Source organism: Athene cunicularia (genome assembly GCF_003259725.1).
Source record: "Athene cunicularia isolate RWA chromosome 3 unlocalized genomic scaffold, athCun1 chr3_part1, whole genome shotgun sequence".
NCBI classification, from domain to species: Eukaryota; Metazoa; Chordata; class Aves; order Strigiformes; family Strigidae; genus Athene; species Athene cunicularia.
In genome coordinates, this window is record NW_020799097.1 from 76,057,699 (window position 1) to 76,068,208 (window position 10,510).

Below are 10,510 nucleotides of genomic sequence, written 5' to 3' on the forward strand. Positions count from 1 at the left end.
CAAGCCATCTGATTTTCAAAGGTTATTTTGGTAGTTTATCAAAAGAATATAAATAACATGATACATCTTTCCAGATTAGACTGATACTTTGAATTCAGCTACAAGATCAGAACTTTAGGAGAAAAATGCCTGTTTTTAACTTGCACATCATTTTTGTTCCATAGACTTGAGTACACTTCTTCAGCAGGCTTGTCATCATTTTGCCTTTCCATTGGTGACTGTACATTGTGGATTCTTCATGCTTTTAAAACAAGTTATTATTCTAATGAAGGTACAGGCTTGAACATACATAACTGGATAATTATACTGTTCACAAGTTAATGGCAAAAGAACATAAAGAATTTCTATTTTAGAGGAGATGCATGTTAAGGAAAAAAGTAGACACACATAAGTTTGTGTCTCTAAAAGGATATCTAATCAAAACTACATTCTTTTCACAGAATAAGGTGATTTCAAGTTCTCTTCCCTACCTTACGCCTTCATGCAACCATAGAACTTAGCCACTTGTCATCATCCAGTTCTCCTTCATCTTGCACACTGGAAATCTTATTTTCCAGCTTAAAAATGTACCTTTCAGCTGATAGGACCATACTACAGTTTAATTTTTGTGTTGGCTTTCCAACACAGGACAATTAGTATATGCATTCTTCCTGTGTATGCAGTAATAGCCATTTACTGAATGAACCAGATGCTAAGACTGAAAACCCACCCTGTTTATTGATTTATGACATTACAGTAATAGCTCAGAGGTGCTTCCTGTTTATTTTAATAGTCTTTTCTATCTTAGTTGCTGAATCTTGGGCTGGATACATTCCAAAGCAGAGTCAGAGGGTGTTCTGAGTCTGAACCCTCTGAACAAGGGCTCTTTTCCTAGGTAACATTTCAGTGAATACCAACAAGCTTCTTCCAACCTACCCAGTTGGATGCCAAAAGAACTGTTATGCTACACTTTATAAAATATTTATAGTGCTTCATAAAGGACACAACAGGCTCTTGTAACAACTCAAAATAATTTCTGTGAGGAGCTCACATACTATCCCCTGGAATTGCCCAGGGTATCCTCTGTTTGTCTTGTGATGCTGCAGGAAGCATAGGTGTGGGAGGAGTCAATACTTTTTTTTTTTTTTGGCATTGCACTGTTTATACTAGCACTAGAAAACAAAATGAGAAAAGCATTGACATCTAGCTGTTGTCATCCCAGGAAATTCTAACCCACGACATTGACTCTAATTCAGAGTGCAACATTAGTCCACGCTAATTCATCACAAACCAGCAGTTTCAAGCTCAGTTTTGGTTATGAAAGCTGATGCAACAAGCAGCCAGCCCACCAGGTTCATCAGATGAGGGCAGCCACACCAAATTGGCAAGGTCATTGAGCCTTTCAGCACCCGATGGAAACTGTATGATTGCTGTCGGACTGCAGAGGCCTTAGGACTGCAGGTGCCTTACCTAAAACAAGACTTTAAGACAGCTGTTCCCTCTCCTACCTCTCAGATGAATCTGTAAATTGATACAGGGATTAGAAAAAGGTAAGCAATTTCTCTTGCAGTTGCACACAGCACTGTCTGTGCTTGAATAATGGTGCTGGAGCTGTTGCGTGTTAGGCAGTTGGCAGTGAATCACACCAAGCAAATCAGTGACTTTGGTGAGTTACATTGATTTAAGTTAACTGTGGCTGTAATGGACAGAATTACACAACAAAAACCAGAAAATACATTATTCTAGTATTTTTCTTATTGCAGTCAGATCTTCCTCTGTTTTGGGAGATCTTCTAACCACTTTTTTTTTTTTTTCATTTTTTGCACATAAAGATACATGTAAACTATCCTATAACGAGATTAAACTATGCGTTAAATGCTCTCCACGGTACACTGCACAGATCACTGGAGACAATCTGCCTCTGCTTTACAGCAGACCAAATCCTTCTCCCACTGCTTTTACTCATTGTCCCATTTTCTGTAATTGGAGTACTCCTTAAGGAATGGAGAGCAGGTCTTTGCTTCAGCTCTCAAGTCTAAACAGTAGTGTCTTCACCACTAGTGTCTGCATGGATTTAGCAACAGTAGGAAAGAAAAGGATCTTTCAGATCTTGTTCTTCATTCCAGTGAGAGCTACTGTTATATGGCAACAATTCCAACACTTGTATCCTGGACTATTTTTTAAAGTTATATGACATATAGTTGACCATAAGGGAGAGGAACAGTAAATAATTGAAAAGTAATTCAAGAAAATACAACTGTTTCTCACAAAAAAAACAAAAAACAAAAAACAAAACAAAACAAAACAAACAACAGTACACATCAAAACAGTAATGCCAATCCCCCGTGAAACTCAGATCCAGAAAGCAGTTAAAAACAGAAGTCAGAAATAGCTCAGATGAGTCAGAGAAGCATTCTCCTTCTCTTTCTTTCTTTCTTTCTTTCTTTCTTTCTTTCTTTCTTTCTTTCTTTCTTTCTTTCTTTCTTTCTTTCTTTCTTTCTTTCTTCCTTTCTTCCTTTCTTCCTTTCTGTCTTCTTTCCTTTCTTTCTCCCCCAGCCTCAGCCATATTCAGGTAAACATGAAGTCACATCATGGACACAAAAATTTGCAAATGAGAAAAAACAAAGGATAATATAGTGTTCAATGCAAAGATCAACAGGTGACCTTGCTTCTAGAAAACCTCTCTCCTTCCAAACTCCAGAAACTTCATACAATGAACTATAGCCACTTGCCATTTAGGGATGAAAAAATAAGTCAAACGAAAAATGGCAGCAATGACAGTATATGAAGATAAATGAGTCCTACCACAGCACAGCTTGGGCTAAGAAGGAAGGAAGGACACTCACATCAGATACCTACACTGCATTGGAAAAAGACACTTCACATTTCTACAGCTGTTTTCTTCTCATCATTTCTCACTTAATATCTGTAACTGTGGGAAAACAGAAGAAAAAAAACAAAGATTTAGGGAAGTAAGGACTGAGAAGCAAAACATCCATAGTTTCTTACAGAGATGAAAGAAAGCACAGACCAGAAAGGTCAGATCTAACCAAGAAAGAAATCACATATGGCAGCTTGGTAATGGCAACTCAGTAATGGTCAAATACACATCTCTGGTAAAGTGTTTAACCCATAAAACATAGAGTCCTACATTTAAAGTAAGGTAGAAACATTGCCATGTTTGCTTCATCTACAAGTAACAGTGAAGAAATAATTTTAAATTTCTTCTCTAGCCAGCACATAGACATTTCCCTAGCCACAGAAATGCACAACCTCCATTCTGTGACAGAGGTTTCTCTTATTTTCTGCTGGTTACCCCATTAAGCACTGGCTTCTGAAACTTCTAGCATACACTGCATTCTGTAGCAGAGCAGTTACTACATTTACCAGGCTTGTGAGAGATCCTTGAAAGTATTAACTTTGCTATTTGGCCAAGATTTTTTAAAACTCTCTTTCTTCTGCATACAGAATAGAAGATGACAAGTGATAAACTCAACAATTCAGAACCTCTTTCTAAACTGATTAAGAGAAAAGTTTTGGGTATCAAATAATGCAGAAAAAAAGTCTGAGACACAAGCTTAATTTATATATTTAGTTTCCTCTAGCAAATACTTTTTGATAGTTGATAATATGTGACCAAATTTCAAGTGGCTTTTCCCCTCAAATTCAAGGAAAGAGAAAAATAGAACAAACTTTTCTTTTGCTTTAAATCCACACCTACTTCAAACACAAGCTCTCTAAGAAAGGCTTATCTCACTTTTGTGTTATAAAATTAAGCACTTAATACTTCTTCCCCCAAACAATATATAACTCTGAACACTTTTCTTTGGTGAAGCTCATACGTTTTTAGAAATTAAGACACATCTGTGGGTTTAAGCAGAGAGTCTGAGAAACTTCATGCTTAAAAGAATGTTTCCTAAGAAAGTGGAAAGAAAGCTGGAAATACCTTTCAGCCTTAAACTACGGTGGTCTGTGACTCCACAGGCAGCCAATTGTCTGATGGGTAACATGCTTAACTAGGGATCAGACAATTGCAAGGTGGATTATTCCCATCTTGTGAGCATTTGTACCTGTCCTTTGGAATTTATTTGCAGAAAAAAACTTTTGAAGCAAAATCAAAAGAATGGGGTTTATATTGCCACAAGCTGATTATTCATTTAGCATATCTGGCGGTAATTTGTTACTGGTTTTATGTACTCCTCCAACACTCTACGACTCTCTTCTGAGTGTAAACCAGGTTACAGAAAAACAGAGTAGAAACACCTTGCCTTGAGTCATTAAAAAAAAAAAACCCAACACATCAATTCTCTACTTTTTTTTTTAATCACATATTTAAGCTCATTAGAGGTCTTCATTCTGGTCTCCAGTTACTAAATGGTTTGACTTGTCTGTTGGAGACAGTTAGACCTGTAATGAAAGTGCTAACCAAATGGATAACAATGAGAGGATGCCAGGTATGTTCTCATGAGGCTACAACACTACAATGCGAGTGACCATCTTTATTCCTGCAACAGCAAGTAGTTCCAAAGCTCTGCTTGACTGCTCTATTTTCAGTCTGGTCCACTCTGAAATTAAGATTTCTCAGTGTGTGTGGTTTTGAGCACTTATTTGTTACGATTGCAGACCCTAACAAAGATCTTGCCACTGTCACATCTCTTTGGTAAGTGAGATTTCAAGCTTCAGGCGTTAAATGAAGAATTCAGATAAGTTCACTTCTGTCCCCTCACCCTCCCCACCTGTCCAGCCTCTGATATGCGGCTAATGAGAAATTAAAAGACAGCCTTTAACCACAGCAAAAGGATGGCCAGTAGCCCCTGTTGTGTTTGATTCATGACCTGCTTAACAAGTGCTCTGGTGAAACTTCAATTCATTTCTTTAGGGCTATTTCTTATTTTCTTACAGCACAATCTGTCTTATGGCTCAGTCAGCACCATGAGGCAAACCCCGGCAGTCCCACCTCCAAGCCCACGCGTGGAATTCAAGCACAAGGAGGAGGAGACATACTGCAGACACCATCACTCAGCCCAAGGAACATATGAAACATCCCACCACTCAGAATCAGGCACCAGAAACATCCTGTACTCTCATGCTATGATTCAGATTCGTCAGGTGCTTGCAGTTAGACAGCAGCTCAGGAGCGCTGCTCTGTCAGTGCCAGTAAAGCAACCAGCTCAAGAGACAGTGAGTGAAATCCCCTGCAAGGGAAGGATGGAGCAGCAGTGCTACCTTCCTTGGCTATCAGTGGTCAGAGGGTGGTGGACATGCCATTGCTCAAATGTCCCTGGCTCAGCACTGATGAATAAGTACCTTGGGTGTCTCACAAACCAGTCAGGACTACAACCAGCTTTACAAGTGCTGCTGAATATGTTGTGGTGCTCCAAACACACACGGGCTAGTTTTTACAGGAAAATATTTTAACTGCAGAAGCGGTGAGCATTCTGTAAAACTGCCAGTGGATGAAGCCAGCATCGCTAATGTGATCACACAAAATGCTGATGCTAAGAATTTTATTTAAAAAAACTGTAGTCCATCGATTTGAAAATCAAAAATGTATACCCTAGAATTCCAAAGGGATGTCCAATTTTATATACAGAAATCACCCATATAACGAAAAAATGGATGAGCCTAGATTTTCAAGAGGTTTTTATAAAACCAGCAAGAAATAGCTACAGTAAAGGCTGGACAATCTGTGGTGTTTGTGGGATTTACTTATATCCCTTTGCAGATCGCTTCTGATTTTTATTGGATTTTTCAGGTTTATAGCAGATACATCCTTCTCAAGGAAAACCACTGCTTTATTGAATGGGCCTGAAATTGAAACTCAGATGCAGGACTGTGGAGGCCTGTGCAAAAGGTGAACAAGCAGAGTGGTGGGAATGGTCTATCTCCAGCCCCAAGCAGCAATAAGGGGTTATAGCCCAGCCCTTCAACAGAAACCAAAATCAGTGGCAGTCTGTGCTCACATGAACTGCTGGAATGCCTGTGCAGGCACTGACCTTGTCCAGACACCTCTGTGTGCGGGGTCTGAGTAGGGCAAGCAACAGAGGCTGGTGGATGGCTGGAGGGGGAAAGCAGGGCTGGCAGCCACATCCACCAGCCTTTCTGAGCTGGCTGTCTTCTGTTGATCAGTCCACCAGGTAAAACACCAGGAAGGACACAGCCGTCTGGGCAGTCCCAGTGGAGGGCCCACACGGGTACTGACAACCCTATCTCCACAGGCTGGGCTGAAGCTGAAATCCTAAAGGACCAGGACATGCAAGAGCTCTATTTTAAACAACTTGGATAACATGATTATACTGTACATACACATGTATGCTTTTTTCAGGGTAAACATCAGAGCAAATCAGAACCAGATAGTAATAGCTCTTACCCACACATCTGATTCATGATCCTCTTTGCTTAGCACCTTGCACTTTATTTGATGATCTGACTTATTCAAATGAAGTAGGGCTGTTCTTCAAGGAGCAACATTTTATGCACAGTATGAAAAAAGATTGAAGAATTTAGAAAGAAATTAACTTCTATAAACAGCATAAGTTATTTTGAACTCTCGTTGCCTAAATAAAGGGCTAAATAGTGCAGTCTTTGGAAGCACACAGCAAAACTCTGATTCTTAGTTGCTACATTTTCCTCAAGGCTCATATGCAACAGCTGAATATACATGAAACTATCACTTCAAGTATATTACAGAACAGCAAGTTTGGGGTTTTTTTTTTCTTAATTTTTTCCCAAATTTTGTTGCTGTAGAAGCTTTGATGTGAGTCTAGTGCCATTCTCACCTTGGATTCCCACTGTCTAATTTCACTATCTGCCCAAATGGGCAGAAGTTATTTAATTTCAACATTTGTGCCCTAGTAAAAACAAAGATCAAATAACTCTTTCATAGCTGTGAATGCTCTTCAGTTGACTTCTTTTCTGGGGTCTGCTCTGAGGGAGCTTAGCTACAATGAAGAAAATAGCACTTAAGGATATGGAGAGTTGAGAACTGTCAGTGTGAGGTTAATGATTGGACTAGATGATCTTCAAGGTCTTTTCCAACCTTGATGATTCTGTGATTCTGTGAAATGAGGGATGCAGTCCTATCCCAACAAACATTTTAATGGCAGCAAGATTGAGTTGCAGAGTGGAGAATTAAGAATATTTTAATTAGTTAAATGCTAATTGCCCTGGGAGTACACATAACACCAAACAAGGAATCAGGCTTATCACTGACTAGCAACCACCAGTGCAGCCTGGATTTTGGGAGGGAAACAAACTCTGCTGGCAACTTCCAGGTGATCCTCTGCCCGCTAAAGAAACCTCTCCATGTCTGCCCTCAGAAGAGCAGTTCAAACTCACCTGTCCTTTGGGATATTTGCACCACTGAGTCCTGGATTAACATAAAGGTCTGGTATAAAGTAAATAAAAGGAGCTACTTCCCACAGAGGACTAAGTCACAAACAAAAATGAAAACAAAACAAAAGGTATAAAATCAGGAAGCACGGTTTGGTTGTGTTGGGTTTTTTTGTTGGGTTTGTGGTTTTTTTGTTTGTTTGTTTGTGTGGTTTTTTTAGTTTTGTCTCATTTAAAAGGAGAAACTAGTAAATAAACCTGGATGAGGGAAGCAAAGACATTTCCCATCATGAATGCTTGAATGCTGTACACATGATCTCATTGGTAATGGGTCAATGCCTCCTGCTGTGCCTTGGGCTAGATGGCTGTGATATATAAAATACTTTTAGTGACTGTTGACATTGCAGAAAGCTTTTATTTCTCTCTCTCCCTATCTCTCAGTTTTAACTGCATCCATGTCTTCATCTTAAATCTATAAAAATTAAGAACTTCTTAACAATCAGATGGTTGAGCTAGTAATTGTATATTACACCATTTACAATACATAGACAATCAACATTTGTCACACTGTTAATAAAAGGAGCTGAAAACAAGTACAAGTAAGGACATTCTTGACACATTGTTGTCAGTGTTGGTATCAGGGAATGGTTGGGTGAATCCTTGGGGGCCTGGAGCCATCAGCTCACACCCAAACCACCTGGAATCAACAGAAAGGCTATCTTCCAGACCAGGGAGAAAAACTGTAAGTGGTGTTAACAACTCAGAGGTTGCATTTGCTTTCATTAGCTTGTTCATCACACAGTTTGGAGGAAAATAAAAAAATATCAAACTTTTTCCTATCTCTTTCCCTTTAGGAAAACTGCTATTTCATGTAATCAGTGTTCTCAGAGAAGTACAAACCCCCAAGAGGGCACAGTAGAATATCCTAATAACTCTAAAGAGAAGGTGTTGAGCAGTGATCAGATAGGATTTTTTGCTCTACATAGAGAGCAGAGGTTGGTGTAGAAATGACACAGCAGAAAGCCATAAAATTGCAAAAATACAACTTCATTATAGCAAATATATATGGCCATGATTACTAATGGCAAAAAGCAAGTGAACTTTCTAGAGTCCTAGTGACATTTCAGCTTTCTGTAGGACATTGCAACAGAGAAATTTCATGCTGATTTGTGGAAAAAAGACTCTATCACTCAGAGTTATACAGCAGGTATGTTTACTCTGGTGCTGAGGTGCAAGGGGATTTCTCCACAAAGCTTGCACATCCACCGCACATTTTACCAAAAACTTATAGAGTGTGGATATCCATATTCATTGGATTACATAATACAAACATACATATGCATGAGTAAGGCTGAGTTAGTTAGAAAGGCTGATGTCAACAGTTTATGTTATCTTTGCACCTGCGCACTGCCTCCTGGTGGTCGTCTTTGGGGGGCTTTGGGAAAAAGGCTCACAGTCTTTCTCACTTTGTTTTTTCCCTGGAGCTTTCACAGATTCTCTTGGCCAATTTCTTGAATAACAGGAGTGTTTTTCAGACGGTTTACTTTCTATCTTATCTAAGATGAACCATTCATATATGGCTATCTTTACTCATTAGCAAAATTCCTACTAGTTAGAGCCACCTGTTTCTCAAGGACAAAAGTATAATATTTTGCTGAACATTGTAATCCTTGGTAGATTTTCACAGTGAACTGCTTTGTTTTGATGAACACAGTAGTCCTTGGTAAAATTCCACAGAACAGTCTGGGCAAGCAGGATTCTTAGCAGTAAGTTAAAAAATACTACAACTTGCTATAAGTAAGTAAATAAGTTGCTAAGCAGTTTTCTATAAGTAAATAAGAAAATAAATCTCAAAACAAGTAATCGTTTCTCTATATCAATTGCATAGCACATGTAGGGTGTTTCTACCATTTCCTCTGTTTTCCTTAGTTAAACAGGAACCCAAACAGGAATAGACTATTAATATGAATAAAGACCAGAACAGAAGAAATAATATCTGGGTACAAAAGTATCACATATTTCTGTGGACTTACTATGGTGCCCATAAGTAAACAATGAGAGATTAGAGGACCAAAAGCCTTCACTGCTTTTTTTTTTTTTTTTTTTTTTTTTTGATTGTGTTTATTATTTACTGCTCTTTACTTGAAGTTCTTAAAACTAACACGAGATTTTACTGAAAATTATTTAGAAGATGAGTTTCACTATGCTATCTGCTCCCCTTCCCAAGGTAAAAAGATGGGTTATAATACACAGGCAGTGAAGAATTTCAAAGGCTAGATATTGCAGGCTATAGAGCTTCCAAGGAAAACCCTTGATGCCAGAAATTTCAGCAAGAATGTAGTGTACAAAACACGTGCAGAGTGTCTAATACTATTATTTTTCCTCATTTTTGGTATATTAGTACTTTTTACTGAATTCTTCTCTCTATTTTTGTGTGTGTGAGTTTATTCCATGCTATGGAAGAGATATCAAGGTATAATTCCCCCGTCTTGTCAAAATGGCACAGTAAAACTCAGCTGCTGTCAGAATATTTGCTGCAGGATACTACTTTCATTAAAAGTACCACTACAAACAGTGACGAAGAAGGGCAGTTAGACTAATCAGATTTCCTCCCCTCAATGTTTTTGGTAAAATCTCCATTTTAATAGTTCTTTTTGTAATAACCAGCTTATAACCAAAGAAGGAAGATGTTTTCCACACTGAAAAATTACTAGCAAGAAAGGCAGAAAAGCAGAAGACCCCGTTAGGTTTAACAGGATCCACTTACACAGACCCAAGATATCTGGTGTGCACTTAGTACTCCAGGGAAAGACCTTATGAAACTATCCTCACCCCATTTTTCCCTAGGAAAGAGATAGAAAAATCTGTAAGATGCATGAGTGCCAGCCTTTCTTGTCCATACCCATCTCACTCAAGCATTTTGCCCCAATACAAAAGAAACAATGCAAGTCTTTGGCCTGCATGTTGAAGATGAAACTGGGTGATCTAGTGACAACTTCAAGAAAAGAGAAAAGAAGAGAAAAGAAGAGAAAAGAAGAGAAAAGAAGAGAAAAGAAGAGAAGAGAAGAGAAGAGAAAAGAAGAGAAAAGAAGAGAAAGGAAAAGAAAGGAAAAGAAAAGGAAAAGAAAAGAAAAGAAAAGAAAAGAAAAGAAAAGAAAAGAAAAGAAAAGAAAAGAAAAGAAAAGAAAAGAAAAGAAAA